Below are 25766 nucleotides of genomic sequence, written 5' to 3'. Positions count from 1 at the left end.
GTTACCTTTGTCAGGGCAGGTCTGCTACCACCTTCCAGCAAGTTTTCTTTTCTGCTAATTTTTAGCAACCTGTAATGTTTTATGTTTGCCCCATTGGAATTTAGGGACCTAGAATAATGGTAAGCAGGGCTAAGTGCTGTTGCAGGGAGTGCCTGATAGGATTTGAATGAGGAAAGGTGATCATCTTCCACTGTGATACAAAGGATGCCTGATTCAGAGGCAGAGAATCTCAGAAGTCTTTTGGAGGTGAAATTGAAGATGCAGATTGACTATGCAAACTGGGTACACTCTTAATATACATCGTCTGTCTTCATAGGGATGCTTTTTGGTCTGATAAATTCTTTGTTCATTTTATCAGACCAGAAATATATTGCATGCACAGAGGCAATAAAATATGGCTATGACATCATATCCCAGCTATTGCCAATGCTATCCATGCCAATGAGGCCACAGACTGAAATGTCTGAGGTCCAGTGGTTTCTGGAATTGATAACAAATTTTGGATGCTCATTGTGTCATTTTCAGAGCTGTCCCCAGGTTAAATCCTCACAGACATCTTACTTGGATGCATCTTAGGGAACTCTAAGACTCCAGGTTCCTGTGGAGTTAATGATTGCCCACCTGTCATTGTACGTTCAGCAGTGGCAGTTGAGCTAAGATGACAGTCTTGCAATTTAATTATTTCAGTCTCGAAGCACCTATCTACCAAATTCAATTTTGAAAGTGGTAGTTAGGCTCCTAAGATACATGGACATGCCGAAAATGCTGCCATTGATATGTCATGATATCAGCACAGAACTGGCAAAATTCTCCTTAAAATGCAGGCAGATATACTGCAGGCTACTCACTTCCTTGTGTCATGGGAGATTGAGCTAAACTCCCCAAGTTAATGCACAGGAGGCACAATAGCAAACATGCTTGCTTGCAGGAAAAAAAAATCTTAAAAAGTAGATTTAGCTCACTTTGCAATAAGGTAGCACAGTAAATTACTGTAGCCATTTACCTGTGTACTTTTGCATCCATTCTCTTAAAACAAATAATGCATTATTGATAACCCCACTTCAGAGAAAAAACTGATGTTATGCTCTTTTGTCAATTTTGTTTTTAATTAATGGTGGGTTTGAGAATGATGTTTTAGAAATTGCTGCATGGTTTCAAAGCCATCTTTTGTGCATTGTTTCTCCATGATCTAAGAGTCACAGAGTAAAATTATCTGTAAGACATTGGACTGGGTGATCACAGGAGTCTTGTCCAGCCCTGAAATCATCTTTGTGGAGTTAAATTATGCATCTTCTTTCAGAGATGTCATTATGGAGTCACATCATCCCCCCACATCATTAATGTCAGTAAATTGTCATCCTGAGCAGCACAGCAGTGTAGCCCAGCAGAGGAGCTGACCACTGGGTTATCAGGCTGGCAGAGACCACATTTGCCAGTTTTGTGCACAGTGGTATCACTTATGTACCTCTTAGTTTCATGCTGGGAATAAGAGAGTCAAAGGGTAGAATGATAATTGAAGGAGGAACAATGACATTTCTAATGAGAATACAAATCCTGTTATGCCTCTGACTGGGCTAACTGGGCTGGGTCACCGTTTATCCAAATACACAGGAACCGCCAGGCTGGATCAAACCCAAAGCCCAGCTTGTTTCCAGCAGTGGGCAGAATCAGAAATACCAGTGGAAGGGTTAAGACCTGTGCTGTAAACAGATAACAATGATAATCACATATTGCCATGATCATCTACAGTATGTCTTCTACTGAGCTGTAATTGAACAATTTCTGTCCTGGAGCACAACACTGGATAATTGTTTCAAAGTGTTTTCTGATGTTGATGTAGATTTGGATAGTCTTGGTATGCAGATTAATGAGGAAACACGTGAAGAAGACTTAATATGATGCACATTCAATACAATTCCACTGACCGGGCAGGTCGCTGTGCAAGAGTAGCATGCCTGGAGTAAATAAAGTGGGAGGGCAAAGAGGGGGGCACCAAGTATTGTGTGTTAACAGGGACTGCTCCTAAAGACCATAGTTTCAAGTAGAAAATTCTCAGTGTTGCTGCTCTGCTGGTGACAATGAAGAGATATTTTTGGAAGTCTTTATGGAAGATTTCCCACATATGTACAGAGATATGGGTATGCCTTGTACTACAGATGTTGGAGACTGTCTTACAGCTTAAGTGAATGTGTGCCTTAAATTGTGTTTATTCACAAACACTTTCATACCACAGTGAAAAGGAAATGGTTTAACTGCTCAAAATACTATGCTAGTGATTTGAAAGCCAAGAAAATGCTGCTTGGTGAGCTGATTCTTTTTCTGCTTTGGAAAAGGGCTCATTTCTTGGAAGAGCAGGGATTTTAAGTCAGCTCTTCAGGCTTTGAATCGATTATATCCACACATCAGAGGCACAAGGTGGGAAGGGTAGGAGACAAAAATGCTTTTTCTCTCCAAACAAAGCTGAATGCTAAAAAAAAATTAGACCTGTTCTAAGGAAAATGTTCACCAGAGAGGTTTTGGAAGTATATGATACGATTAAGAAAAAATCAAATTCCTTTGTAAAAAGAATTTATCAGTGTAATGCCTTTCAGAAAAATATAATTTAGTGAATTAGCCTTGATTTGAATTTGGGATAAGAAATATTTACCTTAAGTGTCATAAATTTGAGTGTGGAAAAGAGAGAGTCATGCAATTGGAGATTTCCAGTGCTTTTCTAATGCAGTATTGGGAAGAACAACATAAGGAAATTCACAGCTCTGATAATTCCCTCATGCAGAAAATGCACACTTGATATCATACATCTTATTTTACATTGTCTGAAAGAAATCAACACTTTCATCTTGATAGAATTAAAAATGTAGGATCTCTTGAAATGGCAGAAGCATCTATAGATTGATCTAATACTGTTATTGTAACTGAAAAGACAAAATAATATTATATGTGGAAGTCTGCATTTTCATAAGGCTATAAAATGTTAAAAAAATAATATTATTAAAAACTTGAAGAAATGACAGTCAAGGAGAGAGAGGGAAAACTGTTCTGCATGATATTGAGTTCAGGACATACATTTTAGCAGTGTCGTGCTACATGATTCAAGTGCTAAACTAGTAAATGTTAATATAATATTAGGAAATTATAATGATGAATATAGCTGGATACCATCTGGTATTAACTCAGTTCCCAGGGCATTTAAAATTCTGATTGCACAGTTCTTTGTAGGATTATTGGGTTGGAAAGCTGTAGTGAGGAATGTTGTAATTTGTCTGCTGCTAGGATTACTGAAAAGTCAGCCAGTGCTGACTTTTGATGGTAAATACTTTCTTTTTTTTCTTACCCCCCTTCTTTAAATAAATAAGATATTTAAGAGAAAGAGTGGGAGATTTTTTTCAGAAATTTTGAGGGGGAGGGATGTTGTATTTTTGGATTTTGTTGACAGTTGGGTTTGTTGTCTTTTTGTTTTGGGGGGTGTGTGTGCCTTTTTTAATGATGGTGCTTTCTGGTAGCTGCAGCTCTGAAGTCTCAATCTCATTCTTTGTAATCTAAATTGGTCTCAAGAAACCAGGCTGCATTTACTGTGCTACACCATCCTCAGACCTTGCATTGCAGTGGGTTCTTCTCCCTCAGAGACAGAGCTCACCAGATCCATGGGGGAGAATCAGTATGTGAGAAGCACAAACTGCACCTCTCAGACTACTCTTTCTAACTAGACACTTTCAGTTTTAGAGACAATTTTTCTAAGAATAAATTCACTTTGCATACCCCTAATAAACTTTTCTCAAAGATAAATAAAACACTTTTTTATTCGTAAGTCATGCTCTATTTTAAAGAAACTGCTGGAAAACATTGGGTGTCTTAGGCCAGTGACAGAAGAGATAAAAATCGTAAGAAGTAGTTTGGTGAATATGAGTAGCCAAAACTTAAGTCAACTGAATTTTTTAGGTTACTGAGAAATAACAGACACAGAAGATACTGGATTGCAAGAAAAGTGTTAGGTTTGCTGTGCAGAAAGTCAACAGAAACAGCTCCAGTGCCTCAGTGCCCCATATATATTATGCCTTATTAAGATAAAATAAGATTTAAAAGTACATCTGCTAGGGATTTAAAATTTCAGACAATAAAAGACAATAAAAAATCTGGTAGCTTGAGTGGAATTCTTCATCCTTGAGCTTGTGTTAGAGATTTCCATCTTGTAGATGTTGAAATTCTCTTTGAGAACTATTTATTTTGGTTACAAAACCTATGTTTCTCCCCTAACCAATAGCTTTTTGAGAGTGTTTTTTTGGGGGAATCCTCTTTTTTCTTGATTGTTTATATTTGCCTTACTTTTACACGGTTTTTCATTTCCATGGTCTCTCTCTCTCAAGCCATAATCTTTACATCTTTCCTGCCTATTACTGCCACACATGAATTTACTGTGCTATGTCAGTATTTTTTATTTACATATTACTGAGTGAATCAGCTGTGAAATAGAAATTTTGCCCATCCTCAGCCCTTTGGGATTCTTTGGGAACTCGTGATTTCACTGTTAATGTCAGGGGGTTGTACCTTAACATTGCACATTGGTTTGTCAGGAATTGATGCTATGATGAGAGCGGGGTGGCTATGATGCAGAACGGCTCTCACTTCTGATAGTGTAAATGGTCACTGGAGTCCCAGCTGCCTTAATTAAGCCGATACGTGTGGTTCAGAGGGCTGGCAAGTGCTCCCACGATCCTCTTCTCAGCAGTTACCTTCAGGCAAAATGAAGGTGCATCTCAGCTTCACATTGTTCTGATTAAATACAAACCTGAGATTTTCAGAAACCAGTAGGGGATTGGAGTGCCTTTCTTCTTAGGCACCTCTCTAAATGCATCACTGGGAGGAGGGCTTGAAATTTGGAAGGAGAGACTGAAAAAAAAATTGTGAATGTTTTTTTAATGAAGTCTTTGCTCTCTGTTTATTGCTCTTTGTACACAGAGATTTTCTGCTCTTACCCTTAAAGAACCTTTCATTAGCTCTCTTTGTGTATGCTTTTCAAGAATACACAGCAGAGAAAGAGCAGCCAAGGCATGGGCATCTCAGACGGGGCAAATGTCAACATATGTTCCTCTGGGAAAACATTTATTTGAGTAAAAGGCTCAGGTGATCAGTCTGATTGACTTCTTCCAAGCTGTTCCTTTAAGATCTTTCTGTTCTATGCCCCTTGCAGTCCAACTGTCCCAATGGTTTTCCCTTGCAATTTATTTCTTCCCCCAGTCTGTGGTCTGTCCAGCGCAGGCACTCCAGCTGTTTCCTGCCCCCTCAGAGCCAGCCCCTCTGACTGCACGTATGCTGTCTGGATGTGTTATGTGCCAGCAGGTCAGAGGGTGAAACACCATGGCTGGAGATAACTCCTCACTGGGGTCTCTGCTGGGTCCTCACCAGCACCATGGCAATGAGGCTGAGACCGAGTCCAGACAGTTTCCTGTACTGACTACCTGCCTGCTCTGTCCCCCAGGATGAAGGCACATTGGTCAACTTCTCTGTGGCAGACACACAACAGAAAGGCTTTTTGGCAGTCTCTTTCAAATGCTCTTACCTGCTATGGCACATGTTCTCATTTTTTGTACTAAGCACCCTTCTTCTGTGCTGTGTAGCTTTAGAGACAAGGGGATGCTCAGCTGTTTGATAAATTTCAGCACTTGTTTTAAACCCATTTCATTTAATGCCTAGGGTTTTTTTCCCCCGAAACACTTGTTTTCAAGGGCATTTAGGCACTTGTCTGTATTGCTGGTGATTTTTCTATAACTTTCAGTGGAGTTAAAGTGACTGTGATTTGCTCTCCTTTCCTTCTGTCTCCACTGATCCCTTCTCAATCCTAATGCTTTTGCTTTCCTACGGAGAAGTGATAAACGGCCCAGAGTGGAGTTTGATGAGGTCAGATGTTACTGTCGGCTGTAAATCCTTCCTGCTTGTTGGTTCAGCAGCAGTCTCTGGCCTTGGACTTTTATGGGTCTCCCGGTGGAGGAGGGACAGGAGTGGTGTCACTGTCAACACACTAAAGTGATTTGTAGGAGGGTTTTATTGGAGAGCCTCATGCACCTGGAGAAACTCCCCCAAGCCCCAGGAAGAGACAGAAATCTTCTAATCAGCAATTTGTTCCTGTAAGCAGAGCTCTCCTGCTTACACAGCACAGGCTTGCCTGCTCCTCATGTGGCAAGAAGTCAGGCAGTGCCTCAGAGTTAAATGACCTCTCACACAGACAGCTGAGATACAGATATAGGTGTACAGAGATACCTTCTGGGATAACAACTGTAGCCATTTCTGGACCAGTAATGTGTTTACTTTGGTTTGGTTGACATCCAAGCACAGGCAAGGTGTGAATATGCTCTTTTTTTTTTCTCCTTTTTTCCTTTTTTTCTTTTTTCTTTTTTTATTTTGCTACTAGATATGATAGCCCAATACATGCTGCAAACAACAAAGTGTTTGGAGACTACCAGCTTATAAATCTAGACTAGCTGGTGGCTACCTAAAGTTCTGCTCTCCCTATGTTTATTCTGTCAGAAGTGCTGAAAGAAAAAGGCTTCACTGTGGGAATGGCAAAGGATGGCTAAATGGACTTACTCCCAAGTTCTTGTGCCACTGCTGCTCATAACATAAGAGATAACAAGAAATAATGGACACTTTAAAATTTAGCTTTACCTGTGCCCTGGAAAGGCTCAGAGTCAGCATGAATTGGAAGATGCAAATATTTATGGCAAAAGAAAATGCTTCCCTAAAACCCAACAAAATTAGCTCAGCATAATCAGTGCCACTTATACTCCCCAGATATTGCTATCATCAAATGTGTCACAAATTTTTAAATGCAGTTAGACAACACTTGAACAGAAAATGAAGCATATCCATTAGTGGGTGGGGCAGAAATTTATTCTCTGTGGAAGTATTGTTTATAATTAGGAAAAAGATAAGAAAATATGCCTTTAATGATTCTTTTTTTAGTGATAAAAATCAAGACATACCAGATAAAGAACCCTTGCCCAGAAACAGCTTTATTCTGAAATTAGCCAATTAAAGAGACCAAATATACAGCACCACAATAAAGGAGCTGTTCAAAATGCAGCATTGCTCTCCATCCCTCATGCATTTTAGCTTTGATATTGGTAACACCTTTTGGGTAAAATTAAGCTGCTTCTGACTGCTTTCTGTTTTGGTTGTTTGTTTTTTGTTTTTGGATTTTTTTTGTGATATCTTTAATATTCAAGGAGGAGAATCATTAGAGGATTTACATCAAAATTATGTTTGTTTATTGGATTGTTGCAAAGTGTTGATGTTTCCTACCTCCTCTGTCTTGTCTCTTTAAACCTGAAGGATCATACAAAGAAACATGAAGCAGAATTTGCCTCCAGAACTTTTCATTATTAATGATGCTCTATGACTAAATTGGAAATCTGCTACTGTACCCCAAGGGGGTGATTAATTTAGCAGACTAGGAGTTTTGATTAAAAGGGAATGAAATGTCTGACACATAGTCTATTTATCAGTTATTATGATATTAAAACACTCTAATCATTGTGGTGCCTAAATTAAGGCTTCACAGCCTAAATGTCACTTCATAGTGTGCCTTTAGATCTATCTGTGTGATATGAGTTTATTACCAGTGGATGAATGAGAATATAAGTGTATGTAGTGGTCTTTGATAAGAACTAAGCAGTCTGGTAAGATCTCTGCTCTTTACCCCTTTCTCATTTAAACAGGAGATGAGAGAAGATTTTATAGATATGATTTGTACAAGCAATGCATGCAGGACAAGATGAAGTTATCCCTCATGTCCCTAAGGATTATGACACAAACTTTGTAAAACTGGGCTAAGCCTAAAGGACGCAGAAAAACATCTAAGGATGTCTAAGGATTTAAGTCTAAACCAGTTCCTTCCAGGAACCACATGTGCTCTGAGATTCTGCATTCTCTGAGAGGTGAAATCCATGTTCTTAAATTAAAAGTCAGCAGAAATCAGCAGCAATCCATCAAGGATGGTAATCAACAGTTAGTGCTAAGTGTGTCATTGGAGTCACTTGCAGACAAGTAGGAGGTGGGAGCAGGAGATCATGTGTTTCTGTTCAGGTGCCCAAGAAACAGCTTTGAGCCACGGTATTGACACACCTTGAACCTTGCAAGCCTCAGAGAGGGAGGAGGGACGACCAAGGAGCACGGTGTAAGGAAAGACAGTCAAGGACTGGTGGAGGAGTGGTGCTTTGTGCTCATGAAGGCTTGGAACCAAATTAGATCCCTAAACTAGCCATGTCAGCAACTCAGATAGTAGGCCTCAGTAGGAAAAACGCTACATTAGGACTGAATTATCCATGGATTTGAGGAAACAAACAAGAAAAAAGCCAAATCAACCAAACAGAAAAAGCACAAAGAAACTGAAATGGCTAAACAGCAGGTAAAATATACTAAGAGCAAGAAGGCATTTTTCAAGTAGCTGAGGCTTGACAAAGGAGGAAAGCAGATAGGCTCATAAACCCAGGCATTTTATAGGGGAAAATGCAATAAGAAAGGTCAAAAGAGTTGGAGAAACTTACAGAAATAAAAAAAAAAAAAATAAAATCCCTAAAGTCCTGTGTCAAACATGTGAAGCAGGAAGCTTGCTGGAGTCTGTAGGCTCAGTAAACAATAAACATGCAGAAAGAATGTTCAGAAAAACTAAAAGCTTTGTGATTTTGCTGTGGAGGAACATGGAGAAGTTTCCACAGAGGAATTCCTCTCCTATCAGATGTCAGGGATGAAATAGTTTATGTGGTAACTGTATCATCCCCTAGCTTGAGTTCTGGTACCAGAGGATGAAGACCAGTGTAAGACAACTTTTTAAAACTGTTTCCTGAGAGAATCCCATAATAAATACATTGATAGAAGCTCAAATAATAGCAGAATAACGGAATGAATAGGAGCATCAATATATATCATAGTGGCAAAAAGCCAGACAGGGTTTTGAGATTAAAAATCATGATTTACTAATCAGTTAGGTAGCACTGGGGGAATGAATGTGTGGGCAGGACAACACTCCTACCCCTTTCCTCAGGTTAGCCTGGGCACAGATCCAGGAGTTGGGCTTGCTTTGATCTCCAAACTGTCCTGCAGTGCATTGATGTATCTCCCAATCTGAAGACAGGCACAGAAGTGAGTACCTTACTGAAAAAAAAAAAAAAAAAAGACCCAGAACTGTAAATAATCATCATTTGGAGCTGCCTGGAGATTAGGATGTGCTTTTAAGAGAACCAGGGTGTGAAATAGAAGTAGGGTAACTACAGGGGATAAAACCAGATGTTAAAAGACATATTAGCAGAGAAAACAGCATTTTGCAAACAATGCTTTTAAAGATATGAGGGATCAAGGGGATCATGTCCTCTGAATTAGTGGCAGATAAGGGAAAAGGAATTTTCATCAGTCTCTGCTTTCAGGATTTATTCTTCCCTTAGCTGAAAACCAAAAGACTTCTATGGGAGTAAAGAGATCTTAAGCACAGGTTTTGTTTGTAAAGAAAACAGGCAGAAACCTGGCAGAAGATAAACACTTCCTTAAAAAAGGAATACAATCCAAACCCCAGAAAGCACCCAGCACAAATGGGAAGGGCAGCACTCGCCTCCCCTCCGCTGGTGCAGGCTGGCTTGCTGCTCGCTGCTGGAGCTGCTGCAGGTGAGGCTGTGAGAGGCAGCCTGGATGCTTTGCTCCCTCCCTCCCAGTCCCCGGGGCCCCTGTTTGCAGCTGCATGAGAATAACGAGGACATTGCTCTGGATGTGACACCGCCTCAGCTGGGTCTTTAGGAGAGCTCTCTACAGCTATTCTCCTGAGTCCTGCAATAATCTGCAGCCTGAGTAGTCAGTGCTGGTGGGCTCAGTATTTTCCTCTCTTCTATTTGCCTGTTGAGGGAAAATATTGCCACTCCTTCTGTGGTTTCTTTTAAATGATGGAAAGCAGTAACACATTGAAACAAGGGGCCAAAATTCCCTGTCAGGATAAGGGGTGAGGGAAATTATGCAGAGAGCAAGTAGCTTTATATCAGCTCCTGCTTAGTTATACCAAACCCAAATTACATCACTGGACTGTGCCCTGCAGAGGATTCCTGGTGGGAATATTGCCAGGCCAGATCATTGGACAGTGACCCCTGTGCTGTCCCACTCCTGTTGGGACAGTTTAAATACTCTGTGACTGCTGCTGCCATCCTTGCCCCTCTGCTGGGGTTTGTGTAGAAGGATTTGGTCGGTGGTGTCTCAGCTACTGGACTTGCAGCCTTAATGGCAACTTAAACCACCAGGGATCGTGATGTCGAGTCTTTGACCGCAGGAGACCAGGCCTTTTTCCCTGCGCATAGCATGGAAATTCCTAAGTGAGAATCTTTGGTCTGTAGCCTCCTGGGAATCTGGTCAGAGGATTGGGAGGGTCCCATCTGTTAATAAAATTAATGTGATTTATCTTGTACAATGAGTTTCCATTCTTTTCAATGGGATTTTGCACAGAAACCTAACGCAGTGTGTGAGTGAAGCAGCAAAGAGCTCAACATGATGGAAGCCTGGGGTTAGCCAACACATGGAAATAGAAGGAGTTTCTACATTTCTGTGAGAACACTGAATTTTATGTGATCTTTTTCAATATCTTCTATTCATTGTTCTGGGTGTTGATTTAGTGACCTGGAGCTTTCCGAGGTGGAAATTGTTAGAGAGAAAAAACCTATCCATGAGTTAGTGATAGAAATATCGCTAGCCTTTATCTGCTTTCCTGCTTTGATTTCTCTAGAGCTTACCTGAGCTGTCTGTCATCCAAAGAACATTTTTATACCTGTGCCAATAAGCAGTGGAGTGTTCATGAAGGGCACAGCACAGTGGCAGGCTGTGAGGGATGCAGTGAAAGGTTTTCATTTAACACCACCGTACATGGCAAACCCAATTTTCAGCTGTATGTATCAGCATGGCAAGTCTTCTTGTTCCCAGTCAGCATGCTACAGGGTAATTCAGAGTACAGCTTATTGCAGGCTTTGGTTTCTCTTCCAAGATTCATTCTTTTTCATCCCTTTCTGTGCCAAGTATAATAGACAGAGCAGGAGCTGAAGGCAGTTTGGCTGGGGAAACAACATTCAATAATTAAAAAAAGAAAAACCTAACAACAAAAACCAACCCTGCAGAAAACAGAACAAAAAGGCTGGTCAGTAAAAGAGGTAGAAAGACACCTTTGCTGACAGAGGAAAGGAGAAAGTAGAAAAAGGAAAAGACACATCTAAGCTGTTCCTCCTGCCCTTCTCAACCAGGCTGAATGGAGACTGAATAACAGAGGATAGAGATCTCACCATTTCCTATCCAGGCAGGCTGTGCCAGGATAGGAAAGTGCTCCCTTTCAGTGCTCCCTTATTACTGTCAACCCACTGAAACCAGAATGGCTGAGAGCAGAGTGTCCCTGCATAGCCCTTCTCCCGAGGAGTGAGGACACCAGCTAGGTGGGAGATCAGAGTGCAAGGTGAGTGCTCTGGTGTCCTTATGAAGATGAAATTTGGCATTTGGCCCTTAATACCTTAAGCAGCCTGGAGAGAGCTCTAGAGAGCTGGAGCATACTGGGGGGAAAATGGGAAAAAAGAGCAAGACAATGAAAGAAAAGCACACTGTTCTGCTTTCTTTGTGTGCTTGAATCTTTTGAGTATGTAGAAATGCAGATTTATGAACTCTTGAAATGCTGCATTTCTATCAGCTCCTTCCCTAGTGTTGAGGGTGAAGAATCTCATAACTGCCAGGCACTCCTTTTGACATGGGGAGGATCATAACTGGGATTAAATCCAAATGCTAACTATTACAGATGAGCTTAAATGTTAACTATTACAGATGAGCATCGCTGTAATAACAAATTATCCTGAATCTTCTTATAGTGATATTCTTGTCTGTGCTTTTCTGGGCATTATGAAACAAGAGAATTACATAGATAAACTGTGTAGGTGATGAACTTTAGCAATTCCTGTGTTTCCATGTTTTATCTGGACTACTGTGATTTGGCACTGCTCCCCAAAAAGGGTTGAATAGCGTTTGGTGCCTGGCTAGGGACTTAGCTCTGCTTCCTAATACCTGTTGGCAGTTTCCTGTGGGAATCTGGACTGTGCAGTGGAATCACTCAGAATGCTGAAGGTTCCTGCTAGGCCAGTCAGTTGTGATAATCTGCTGTCTGTGACCTCATTAAAGCAGCCTGATTGGGGCTGCTAATCACATAAATAAAGAATTAAATCATAGCATTAACCTTCTACAGGGAAACCTGCCCTGGCAACACTGACAGAATTAGATATATTAATTATTTAGAGGGTCATTTGATAGAAATGTATATAGATGGCAGATTATGAGCACTTGAAGCAATAAGTTAACCATAAATTTTTGCTCTGGTAAGAATATTTTCAAATTTTCCTTTTAATGTGCCAAACTAAAAGCTACCTTGCATTTGTTTTTTTTTACTACGACTGTATCATCACACATAATTTATTGTATGTATATCAATTAAAAATACTATGCCCCAACAGCAAGGATTTTTGTGCTCCTTTTGGCTCTTGAGGCTCCTTTTCTATTAGAAATTCTTCCTGTGCAAACAGTTTCCATAGCTGAATTTAGTGCCAATTTCACACTTGCAATAATGCTTGGAGCGTCTTTGGTGGCCAGGGTGTTCAGAGGACCTGAGCACATTTCCTGTCCACTCCTGAACTAAAAGCCAGCATGCAGGAAATCTGTCTCACCAACGCTGTGGACTACCAGGATGCTTTCTGCAGTGGTCCTCTACTGTTAGCCATGGAGGTGTTAAATTCCATTAAGTGTCTAGCAGATTTTCCCTTCTTTCTCTGAATTTCTTGGGGGAAAACTGCTTTTGAATCAGATGGGATGATGAGTTCATTGTTTTACTGATTCTACTGGGCTTGCAGGAATGACAATGGTATTAGATAGGCTTGTTTGCTGACCAGAATTTGAATGTGTGTTTGCAGATAACACACAAAAGATTTGGGCATGTGGAGTGGAGGAGGGTGGGGAGACTGGAGGGAAATCTGTCATTATTTATGGAAATATCCAGTATTCATGGAGCCATCTGCTGTGAATGATTCAAGTCTGAGAAGTGTCATAAAATGAGAAAGCATAATATAGAAAGAAATAAAAAAATCCGACCTGAAAAAAACCTTTAAATTTGTATCACTCAGAAACCTGAACCAGGGAATATATAACCTCAGACTTTCTCTTTCTAAAGATGCTTTGTAAATTTTCCTGCCAGATTGAGAGATAAAGATAGATGATATTTCTCAGGTTCCTTTCTTCACCCTTCTTGGAACAATTAATTCCATTTGTTCATTTCCAGCCCTTTAATTATTGATCACATCGTTTCCTTTTTTTCTTTCTCACTGTTCCAAGCTAAAAGGCAAGGCATGAGGTTCCAAAAAAAAAAAAAAAAAAAAAGGTATTTAGGAGACTGCTTAAACCTTGAAGCATTGAGAAGATCTTTACCAGAGCCACAGTTTTCTCTCTGAGAGTGAAGCCCCACTTTTGCTGACAGAATTTTATCAATACTAAGAAATTTTATTGAGGGCAGGACCTTCATAGCACTTCTCTGGAAAAAGTCTCAAGCAGAGGATGGTCTGCTTCCCTGTACTGTGCTCTCTTGGTTCAGATCATTAATTTATTGATTTGCTCATGATGTTCTGTAAAAAGTGAATATAAACAAATACTGGAGAAACTGAGGCAAAAAAGAGGAAATTATTTGCACCACTGCACTGAAGGCTTCTGAGAAAATCAGGAATAGACTGTATCTTTCTCACTCATTTATCTTAGAGACCTGGTCCAAGTCTTTGCCTTAGGAGCAGTTGGGAATTCCTTTGAAATATTTTTTATCTTTCCTGCTTCCATGTATTTTGGTTACAGTTATAGTGGCACATCATGTTACCAGCAGATGCTGTTGTGTGGCTGGGTGTGATTGCCTTGCCATATCTCTTTTTGTCTCTACCACCTTATTCTCTGTTTACTCATCACCTCTTGCTGAAAAAAAAAGCTGATTTACCAGAACAATGGCATGTTAGAAATGAAATTTATCTTCAACCTTATTTCCTTTCCTATAGTGTCACAGTCTAGGACTATGAATTTTAAAATCTCCTTACTATTGTACTGGCTTTTAAAAACACTTCCTTAACTTTAATTTACTTAGTCATTCATATTGGCTTGTCTTGACATCCTGCAATGTTCCTGTTTGTTGTGCAGGGCTGCCTTTCTTCTTCCACTGTTCCAACTTCATGCCTTAAAAATCTCATCTCCATCCCAGCAAGGCACATAAGGATGTGGTGAAGCATCACAGATTTTAACTGATGTGATTAAATGCCTTCTGAGTGCTTGCTCAATGCCCCTTTGTTCCTATTTGTACAAACACCTTTCTTCATGAGGAAGCCAACAGAGCAATAGCACAGATGCACATTCACTGCTTCCTTCCCAACACAAGGATTTCTGTTCTCTCTGGATGGATATTTTGTGCTTTCCAGGGGCTAAGGCCCTATCAGTGCAATACTAGGAAATACTAATACTAATAATACTAATACTAATAATAATTTTAAAAAATATTAAAAGGTACTTTAAGACATCATCAGTATCTTCTTGTTCTTCAAGGTGAGAACAGTTCTACCTTTTTCTTGTCTGTGTTTGTCTAGCCTTGCAAAATGAGCCATAGTAGAAACACAGCGATTATTTTCTGACGTTCAAAACATGCCCAATCTAAATCACCCTCAGCCATGTCTATGTGACTACATCTGCTCACTGTACATAGAGAGAACAGACTCTGCTTTTCATTTATTCCTTTTGCAACCCTGCAAGTTATTTGGTCAGCTCTGCCATTTCTGCAGACCTTTTACGGTTCTTGAGGAGCTTGTGTAGCTTTACAGCCCAACTGTAATGCTCTTAAAGGCAAGTTTCACATCTCTGAAGAAAGGTGCCTTAGCTCCTGGTTCAGGAGACAGGAGGTGTTGGGGTTTTTCTTCCCAGTATTCCCTAGCTCTAGAAACAACTCCTTCCTTTTCTGTATATTTGCTACCCTTCAGCTGTGGGGTTTTTTTACCAATAGCAGAGAAAAAATAAAACAAGTGTGCCTGGCTATGAATTACAATGCTGTGGTATAGTCACTGTAAGTTTTTGGACAGGTCATTTGTTCCTTTCTTTAATTACACAGGGCTTGTTCTAGCCACGCTCATGCTGAGTAGTACCTCATTCATTCAGCAGCCCCTCAGAAATCAATATGTCTGCAGGGGAAGAAATACTGTGTACCAGGTAAGGGAACTATTCCTTCCCATCCCAGGCCACTCTTTTCTCTCAGCTCTATCAAAAGTTATGTTTAGGCCAGTAATGAAAAAGTGATTGCACGATGACATTTGTGAAGTACACAATTTGTACAGTCTGCAGTGCACTGGAGAACGGTCCTTTGTTTGTGACACCAAACCCATTGCAAAAAGCAGTATTTGCAGCTAATCACCAGAGTGATTTAAATTTGCATTTAGCCATTGTGCTAACAGAGGCAGCTGGAAAGAGAAAAAAAATCAGCACAAATAATCACAGCCATAAGTACTGTCAGTTTTTAGCACCAGGAGCTGCTGGAAGTAATGCTGATGCCTCCAACCCAAGAAATCTTTTTAATGTGAAATGATATATATGAGGCCAAAAGAGGAACACATTTTGTCTTGTTTGCTTAGACTCCAGGATATATCTCTGAGTCTCTGGATGTAATGATTGCTTAGGCAAGTCAAACACTGTATATCACCTGCTGAGCATCTGATTCATTGACTGGGTGGATTGAAGCCAATTTAACCAGCTGGAATCTGTAGTATTGACTTCAGTGGTGTGATACTGATCTATATCACACAGAAGATTTGGCCCAGAGACAAAGGGAGGTAGTGTTTCCTTTGGGTGACATATTTCTGCAAGCCAAGGCAGACAACATCTGTCTTGCACAACCTGGTTGTCCTAGAAGTGGCATGTATTGCTCATGGAGTACCACAGAGTTTTATCATTCCATGGGTCTTTCTTAGACTGGGGATGGCAATCAGGGACAACAGCCAATTTCTTCTGGTTCTATCCTTCTCCTTCACAGCTGGTGCCATCTTACAGCAATTCTGGGACCAATTATCTGATTGTACGGACTCCCTTTGTGCAGATTTCTGCAAGCATGTTTGCTGCTGTACAGCATCATTTTTGGGGAAGGGAGGAGGCTTAACCTGGCTCTAGATTTCCCTTTTTCCCTTCCACCTTGCTGAGGAGACCAGCTGGGTGTAAGATCTCACATACTGTGCAGAGAAGTCCAGCAGAACCAAGTACGACATGTAGGTATAAACAGCAGCAGAAGACAGGCAAGGCAAAGCTTTGCTCTACGAGTGCTGTGACAGCCCTGGTGCTCAGTCTGTGGGAGTGAGAGTTATGATACTACAGTGCTGTTGCTCATCTTTATTTTCTAGCTAAGTGACTTCATTTCACTAAATCTCTCCAACTTTCCATATCTCCATAACCAAGAAACCAGAGGGACAAAAGGCTAAGCAGAATTTATTATTGCTCTTTATTATTATCATATCTTTTGTCTTCTTTTTAAGATTCATGAACCTCCATTCAATTAATTCATCAGAAGCCTGAAAAAGCTAATTGTGCGTTCATATATTTCCACAGGCACAGTCTCATTCCTGTGCCAGATGTCAATAATACCTGATCCGTGCAAATGGAGCTGGGTTTGTGGCGGCTTGCTGCCCTATCTAATTAATATTGTGAGTCCAGTTCTCCTAAGTAGGAATGGAGCTTGAGTTTTGCATAATTGTAAGGCCAGGGGTGGGCATGGTGAGAGACAGGGATCAATTCTGTGTCTCCGGGGCTGAAATCCAAAATGCCAGTATTCCATTCCCAAGGCCCCATATATGGGAAGGCAATGCAAGAGGCTGGAGTTTTGCACAAAGAGGGCTCAGAAAAATCTGCAGTGCACTGCCCAACCCTAGCAACTGTTTGAAGAGGTGAGAGGAGCTTAGTATCTTATGTGAGGATCACACTGTGTCCCTCTCTGTTTTTGTTTGATTATCCTAATGCTGTTGTTGCCCCTGGGTCAGACAATGCCAGACTGGCCACTGCGCACTTTCACATGCTGAGCTTCCCTGGGCAGCATCAGGACTTTGGTGGCTTGTCAAAGTGATATTTGTGGGTAAGTCCATAGGGCCAGGACCATGTGTATTGTCACCTCATTGCCTCCTCAAGGCAGGAAAAGTCTCCCTTCTTTGGGGAAGATGCTTTTTTTTCTCAGGCCTGGATGAAATTTTATGTTTTCCAAAGCAGGTTGTAGCCAAGCACGGCTGCTTTTATTTTTGTTGTTCCTAGCATTATTACCACACAGCTTGCTTTCAAAGATAACGATGTGGAAAAACAATAGCATCTTGCCAAACTCCTTCAGTGTACCATTTGCAGGTTGTGCTATTTTATCAGTGTCTTAATATGTACATTGCAATGGTGTGAAAACTCTATTTTGTGAGCTACAAAGAGAACGAAAATATTGAAATAAGTCCCTCCCTGCCCTGCCAAAGAGACCTACCTTCTTTTGGTACTTTTCCTTTTCTATCATTGTTCTGTATTGTAGGGATCTTGTTTAGCATATAAAAAACTACTGCTGCACTCTATTATCAAAGACATATTTGTTAAAACATGCATATAAAAGGATTTGTAATTGAAGAACAGCTTTGATATATTTAATAGGATGTAAAACTGCCATCCCTTTTTAATAGGAGATGCTTTATGTGCATTAGAAGTAATATAATAATGCTCTTCACTGAGCTCTACCCGCTAGCAGACTGTTTTTTCCCTTTCTTTTAGTTGATCTTAAAACTTTAATGCAATCTAAACACATTGACATCTTTTTCTTTTCCTCCCCGCTCTGTACTTGGAAGCGCTTTGAACTGAACTTTGTTTCAAATAAGGGCTATCAACAAACATGGCATCAATATACAGGGCCCTGGTGCTGCCTGACAGATGGTCCATAAACCAGCACATCTCCTTGCCTTAGGAATGTTTACAGTAATGGGAGTGTGGCTGCATGTGCGAGCGAGCAGCACGCCTGAGAGTAACCTTGTGAAGAATGAACAGCTATAATGGCATTCTTTTCTATATTCCCATATCTCAAATGTAATCAAATGCCAGAGCAGCAGAAATAGAAAATGACAATCAAAACAAAAAATCGTAATAGTTTTAATAGCTATTTCTGTGCTTCAGTCTCGGAGTGTTTTACAAGGAAACATTGTTAAATTCAGGAAATAAGAATGTAAACTGGTAAAAAGTAAGTATGCAAAATCTGACTGGTTTGGGGGTACTTGTGGTTAGGGGTCTCATCTTACACAGAGCTGTTCTCTATTCCTTTCAGAACTCAGGATCAGGGAATAGTTTTCAAGATGGCGAATCTAAATTATTTATTCTGGAAAATCACAGGTGTGTCACTGAACCTTGTTAGAGGAAACCAAAAGAGAGGCCATTTCTCCTGATTTCTGGTCTAGTGCCTCACTAGCACCCAGCAGTACATATTAATCATGATGGTTGTAAGAATATTCACAAAGTGACTGAGATGATGCTGCTTCATGAACAAACTGAGACCATCAAAAGGAAAGTATCTCTCTCCTGTTTGAGGCATTATTGTATTGACCAAGTTCAAGTTGACTGTGCAACTGCACTTCCTGCTTTTCCTAAGAATATCTTTTGGTTCATTTATTCACGTGTCCCTCCAACACAAAGATGTTGTGCTAGTGATTGTGCTTGCAGGAGCTGGACAGCTGTGATCCATGGATTTAGTCCTTTGCAGAATAAACTTGTATGTGTTCACCCTGTTTTTGTGGCAAGGGCTGAGCACTGGCCTGGCACACAGGTGAGGTGACATGTTTGAAGACATATTTTGGTGACTGTAGGGATGCTGCTGTCATCCAGGTCTGTTTGTAGGAAGAAGTTGCAAATCTGTGTCTCTCTGTTTCCTGATGAATTTTTGGAAGACTGACTGTTCCTCCAGGCTGACAAAGTAAGTGGGAGAGCACATGTGGCCAGTCATCTCTCAAGTGATTCAGTCTGAGCATTCTTTATAAGAAAGGCCAGATTCCATGCTTGGGACTGTAGCTGCCCAGTGCTGCAGCTTCTGCTGCCTCAAGTTTTCTTCAGCAGTGTTTTTAACCTGGATCTTCTGGCCTGCACTGGAGCCCACAAATAGCCAGGTCAGCAAGTGGATGTATCCATTAAAACGATACAGGTATCTGAAAGACCTGTTAAGCTGTGTATGTAAATATTTGAATGTCAGAATATATTCTACTAATATAATTCATGAATGACAGACAGAAAACTCCATTTCATATAGAGAAAATGACATTCTTTTTGTGAAGGGAGGCAGTGCAAGTCATTCAATTTGCATTTGGATATTGCTATTGTTCAGTAAGTGTCATGGGTTTGGGTGCATACTGCAAGAATCACACAAGAAAGTATAAATGTTTTCTGAAAACATTTCTCTTTTGCAGATGGAAATCCAGCTCCCGTCTCTGCTGAAATATGAATTCTAAAATTCTAAAAAAAACAGGTATTAATTAAATATCTGGCTTATGAAATAACAGTCTTTTTTCCAATGAAGGTGGTCTGCAATTTAGGCTGATGTAAAGTAGGTTTAAATAGGAATTAAATTTTTAAAAAGTCAAGGCAGAATTCAGAGATCTTATCATTGTTTTCTGTGTCAGCACACTACTTCAGTGAGTACAATTTAAATACCAAGTCAATTAAGTGCCATAAATTCCTCAGGTGTAACTAAATCTAGTTAATTGTGGTGAAGTGCTGCCTAGCTACATCAATCAAACGGATGAAACATTTGGGGGGAAAAAACAAAAACAAATCCAAAAATCAGAATGGGATTTAGAAGAAGCTGATGGAAGAAAAGAAGTACTGCATTCAATGCACTATAAAAATTCTAGTCTGGGCTGTTGGTTGTTTTTCTAATTAAAAATAAAAAAAAGCCATACTGGCAGAAGTGGTCCAATGAAGTCTTGGACAAAGCCCTGCTGTGCAAGTGAGGCATGAGTTCATCCCAGACCTAGCCAGACTCTACTGTAGAAAATTAAAAGTTATTTACCCATTTCATTCAGCTTCTGGATTATGCCTTTTCTGATCACATTAGCTCTTACCTTCTTCTTGCAGGACAAAATCACTGGCCTGGAGCACATCACTAAACAGAAAATTAATTACAGTTGTCTGCTGGGTGTAGAATGCTTGTCAATGGGACTGAATCCAGTAGTCCCCATAGATCTCCAGGCCACTGGACACAGGTAAATGATGCACTTCAGCTTATTGTTCGTATTTGGTTCAGTATGCAGGTAGCTAAGTTTTCAAAGAAGCCATCCTCATGAGGGTAAACCTGTTTTCACTCAAGGATATCAAATGTAAGTCACTACAGGTGACCCCAGCGTTTGTATGTTTAAATGGCAGTATATTTAAGTGGTTCAGTCATTTTTAAGAGTTAGGATAAATACTCAATAGTATTTTAATTCTGGCTCAAATATTTAGCTTTTCTCTCCTCTTCTAATTACACAGTAAGTGTAAGGAAACTATTGGGCCAGAATTAAGTATAAACACACATTCTAATAATCATATGCCTTCTCTATGTCGAGGTCATGAAGGACTGAAAATAATATTGCATTATTTTAAATACACTTCAACAGCTTATTTCAGGAAAAAAAGAACAAGCAGTATTTACTTAGGACAGAGAACTCAGAAAAAAAATAGTTGAAATAAATCATTCACAAAAGTGTGTATGAACTACAATGGACCAGCAGCAGACTACCTTGATTTAAAAGAAGAACAAATCGTCTATTTTAAGCAACTGCCTATGGCCTAGTCCACTACATGACATACAAAGAGAATACATAGACAGAGGAAGTTATGATTTATGTGTGCTTCAAATAGCAAGTAAATGCTACCTGTTGGCCAAATAAATAGGTGTGGATTCCTTAAGAGTCTGGAAAAAAAAAGGGATCAATTTACCATGGAAAGGCATGTATAGAAACAGAAAAGGCACATGTAGCCTTGTCTGACACACATTCATTCCAGCTATTCTAAATATTCCCAAAACACAACAGGAAACATGCAGTTTAATACTGATAATTTTTGTTCATAGAAACAATGAAAGCTGCATTTGAAGGTATTACATTTTCAAGAGAGAAGGGGAAGATATGGGTTCAATGTCAGTTCTCTGCTGAAGCACAGTGTGTAGCTCTGTGAAGAACCCACAGGTATTAGCTACACCCACAGAGCAGAGGTTTGGCATTTCCAAAATTAGTGCTCCCCTTCACGCAGAATTAGTCTTTTGGGAATTCATGTCTTCCCTCACTCCCTGAAATGTGCAACAGATATATTAACCTTGAAACACCTTTTTGTCTCTCCTAAGCTTCACTGAAAATAAATCTAGGAGTCCTAGTCCTCATATGTGAGGCTGAGAAGGTAGTGCTAATGTAGTCTGCTTCCACAGAGAAATTCCACTGAGCTTCACTGCTGTGCAGCCCTGGACACACAGAAACAGAGTGGTCAGTCTCCTCTGAGAAATAATACCAGATTCAAACTGTCCCTCTAGTGTAAGGTATTCATTACATTTTCTATTTTTTTAATAGTCAAGGTTTATTACTTATTTTCTGTCTTCACAAATCTGTGCTGGTAGAACAGGCACTTCTTGCAGTGTCAGCCATGTGAAGATTTCTAGGTGCCTTAGTTCTGGTCTATGAAAAAAAATCAAAGAGAATAAAAAAAAATCAAATCAAATTTAAAAAAAAAAGGATGCAAGAGACTACGAATAGAGATATATAGATATATAAATATGATATTAATTCCATGGGGGCAAAAGATCCACAGTTTTTTTTTGTCCCCACAGATGTCACAGCCTAGCAGTGCTCTAACAGGCTGGGCCTGCCCAGTGCCTTCTCATGCTGCTCTTAAAGGCAGTGTCTCAGAGACTTGAGGGCTCACTTAGGCTGTAGAGCTTGCTGGTTAGTACAAGTACATTGGTGCTGGAACTAACTCCTTGAGCAGTTGCTGGTCCCTGAAACTCTTTAAGCTGCTTTCAGGGTGATGCTGGCAAGGTGACAGCAATTCAGCTTCTCACCCAGGCAGGGAAGAGAAGGTGGCTCTCCTTCAGTGCAGCATGTCCTACAAGTAAAATAAACCACATGTTCATTTTGCAAATCTGTCCACTGGTACAGAAATCTGTCCCCCCCTGTGAACCAGTAAAGAGGTAAGACAGCAGGCGGAACTGAATTTTGGGAAAAAGTCCGTTGCTGTTCACATGCACAATGGAAACGGAGATCTCTTGGAAATCGGGACATTTATCTGGGTCATTAAACAGAAGCTGTGGGTCACTTACAGGAAATGGGGTGCTGTGGGTAGTGCCTGGAGAGTAATAATGAGAGCCAGGTAATGGCATCCAGTCAATTACAGTCTTATGTTGGCATTGTCTAAAATGGAAAACCCAACAGTCTAAAAGGCTATAACACTGATTCTGTAGAACATTAAACTATTACTTTATGCTGATGATATCCTACTGTTAATTAAGGACTCGCATGCTTCCCCTCCTGCTTATAATGAATATTGCTCTCTGAGTACAAAGTTATCATTGCACAAAATTAATGACTCTGAGACTGCAGTGATGCAGCTTTCTGGAGTTTGCCCTTCAGCCTTGTTCACCTCATGGAATCTTAAGTGGGCACCCAAAAATACAGTACAAATACTTAGGGGCTGATATTAACAAAGCCTAAGACAATGTAATTAAAAACCATTTAAATCCAATTATCAAGCAGGCAGGAGAAGATTTCGAGGGATAGGCAGAACTAAATAAAAGCAAACGTGTGTTATTCAGTTTGCCATCCCATCAGGTTGTTAAAGATGAGAACATTGTGTAAGTCAGCACCCTCAAAGTTACTGTCATAAATGGGTTCACAACAGTCTTTCCCTCTGGCACTAGCAGTTACACGTGTTGAGTTTACTTTGAGCATAAATGTATATAAATACCTATAAAAGAATTCTAACAGTGACTAATAATTATATTTCTGACCCACATCTAAAAAAAAAATAAAAGACATACAGTTAAGTGTACTTCACCTACTACTGAAACTCAGCTGTTTCTTTAAAGGGTACAGAGATGGATCACACAAGTACCACATTCAGCACACAGAATGGGACAAAGCCTAAGCTGTACTGCCAAGTTCATGTTTACCCACAGCCCAGGCTTCTGAAGCAATAAACCAGCAAAGTTTCCTTAAAAGTCAATGTAGAACTTACTGAATACCACAACAACTACAGTATATTTCAGATGACAGAAATTTCAGGATGTGAGGATGAAATAAAGATGCCACATGAAACATTAAGAAAGTATTTATAGGTCTTGGGATGAGAAACGTTACTATTCCTCTTAAATATCATATAATTGCCCCAATTTTATGCACCAAAATTATGCTTTTTTTATTTATTCCTAAAAGGCATAATTTTAAATGAAAATTGCTGTATTTTAGATAAGATTGTCTTTTTTTTCTCTCATACTGTAAACTAATATTGATGTTAAGCAGAGGTTGCATTGCAGAGATGGCTAGACTAGATATCTTTCTGGAAAGCACACGAAAACCTTAGTGATGAAAAGAATTCTATAAATATTCATCAATTATCTTTGGATTGGCTTGAAAAATTAAATTATGACAGTCAGACTTATGTATCCTATGATTTTTTGGCCATTCAGCATGCTCTGTGGAATTAAGTTTACCTCCGGTACAAGGCAGACAAGATCCATTCCAACAAGTGTAGTCAGATTTTTCCAGTCTATGTTGGGATTAGCCAGGTGGGACCAGATATCAGAAAGATCTTACTGGGGAAATGGTCAAAGCCTTTGTGCATGACAGCTGCCTACCAAAACAGAAAGGTCATATGTGGTGGAGAAGGCAGTGATGCATATTTGCGATAAGATGGGGGCTTTAAATAAAAGGTGTCAGTGAAAGAACAGTCTGGACAGCAACAGATACATGGAGAAGCTGTTGCTGCTATGAGAACATGAGCTATGAAAGTTCATGGCTATGAAGAGTGCATTATCCTAACAGCTCTACAGCAAACAATGCAAGATAGCACTGTAAATACCTAAACTTGACAAAAACTGTTCAGCAGGTAGGAGTTCCTCTTCAAAACTGCAGCCTGAGAGGTGTGCTTTTCTGCTTCCCAGATACTCACATTCTCTGAATTATATTCTTAGCAAATTTGTGCATGGCAAATTCAGTCAGCTTTCTGCACAGGCATTTAAGCTTCACTGAGTGAGTGCCCAGAGATCAAGGCACAAGAATATCTAAATTGACAGACACACAATAATCAAAGATTTCTAACATGTTGGCATTGCTTAAAGACTATGGAACAACAGCCTCAAGGACATTCATAGTTTCTCTTTCTGATCCATGTTTGGTTGTAGTAAACAACCATAGATCACTCATAGATCACTGATTACAGTAATGGACAAAAGAAGTAGGAACAAATAGAGGCAGCTTAGTGGTAGATTTCCTTCGGAGTTATTTGGGGTGAACTGGTTCCACTTATTGCTAAGAGGTTGTGCACAACAAGTCTGATTGTGTTCCTAAATTATTCAAAGTTTTTAAACAAAATTTAACTCTAAGTACTTGCAGAAAAATGTATCAGAAACTGGCAGATAAAAATCACAGATGAGGGTTAGGTTCAATAAATGCAAACTAAAGCATGAAGAAAAAACAAGTAGTAGCCATGCATGCTCAGTGGTATGCTCTAAATCACTTCAGAAAGAGACATCAGTGTTGGTCTAAGGAGTCAATAAATTAGAGGAAAGGCAAAAAAGAACAGAGCATGAGACAACATTGCTGCATAACAATACTGTTGCACAACTCTAATATGTGCCTGCACTCTAAATACCAGCTGCAGTTTTGGTCCTGATCTCAGCAAGGATCAAAGACTAAGTGGAAAGAGTCTGGAGATGGATTATAAAACTAATCAAAGGAATTCGACAGCTTCCTGTCCAGGAGTGATGATAGACTAGGCTTTGGTACTATAGTAAAGAGATAACTGAGGGGTTTATGAGGAAAAATATCTCAGCTGTTAGAGTAGGCAAATAAAATGGTTACTATCTGGTATTTCTCAGAATACAAGAACCAGAGACTACTACATTTCATGTTTAGCATTGATTAGAAATAAACAGACTGATTTTTTTTATAAATTCTGCATATTTGAACCCAAGAACTACTTGCCACACACTGTTGAAAAAACTCCGCTGATTCCCCAGTACACCATCAATTCACATGGGTGCAAAGTGCAATTGTACAAACTCATAAAGAACAACAGCTCAAGCTTTTGAAAGGAAGATGTCACAGCTAACTCAGATCTCCAAGATGTGGATCACTAGAGGCTGCAAGGATACTGCTGTACACTTACACTCTTTGCCTTGGTGTTGCCTACTTGTGTGAAAGGGAGCTCTGGTTTGATCCAAAAAAGCTGTTGCCTTGGCAGATGAGGCATTTGGGTGTGTTTACTTAAGCTGAGGCCAAGTCCTTCTGCAGCACATATTTCACACTACAGCTCTTGGAGCATTACTCTGCACTTGTGAGCATAGCATAACCAGCTAAAAACGATGACAGAAAAATGCCTAGAGTGGTTCTGTAAACCGTGGAGGTTGAAAAAAATGAAAAGCCAGAAGATAGTAAGAGTAGAAGATAGTAAGTTTAAGTGGACAGAAGCAGATGGACACTTAC

At 39.9% G+C, this 25766-nt stretch overlaps 1 long non-coding RNA gene across 1 annotated transcript; it reads left to right on the top strand.

Annotated features, from left to right (window-relative positions):
* The first annotated feature begins 11363 nt into the window (after nt 1–11363).
* On the top strand, nt 11364–21213 carry LOC107202811. The gene is made up of 3 exons (XR_001520840.3): nt 11364–11464; nt 19506–19564; nt 20173–21213. It is a non-coding gene; the product is annotated as an uncharacterized LOC107202811 (long non-coding RNA).
* The last annotated feature ends 4553 nt before the right edge of the window (nt 21214–25766 follow it).

Source organism: Parus major, chromosome 4 (assembly GCF_001522545.3).
Source record: "Parus major isolate Abel chromosome 4, Parus_major1.1, whole genome shotgun sequence".
Classification (NCBI taxonomy): Eukaryota; Metazoa; Chordata; class Aves; order Passeriformes; family Paridae; genus Parus; species Parus major.
Note: the sequence above shows the minus strand (reverse complement) of the source record. Positions and strands in the feature narration are given on the sequence as shown.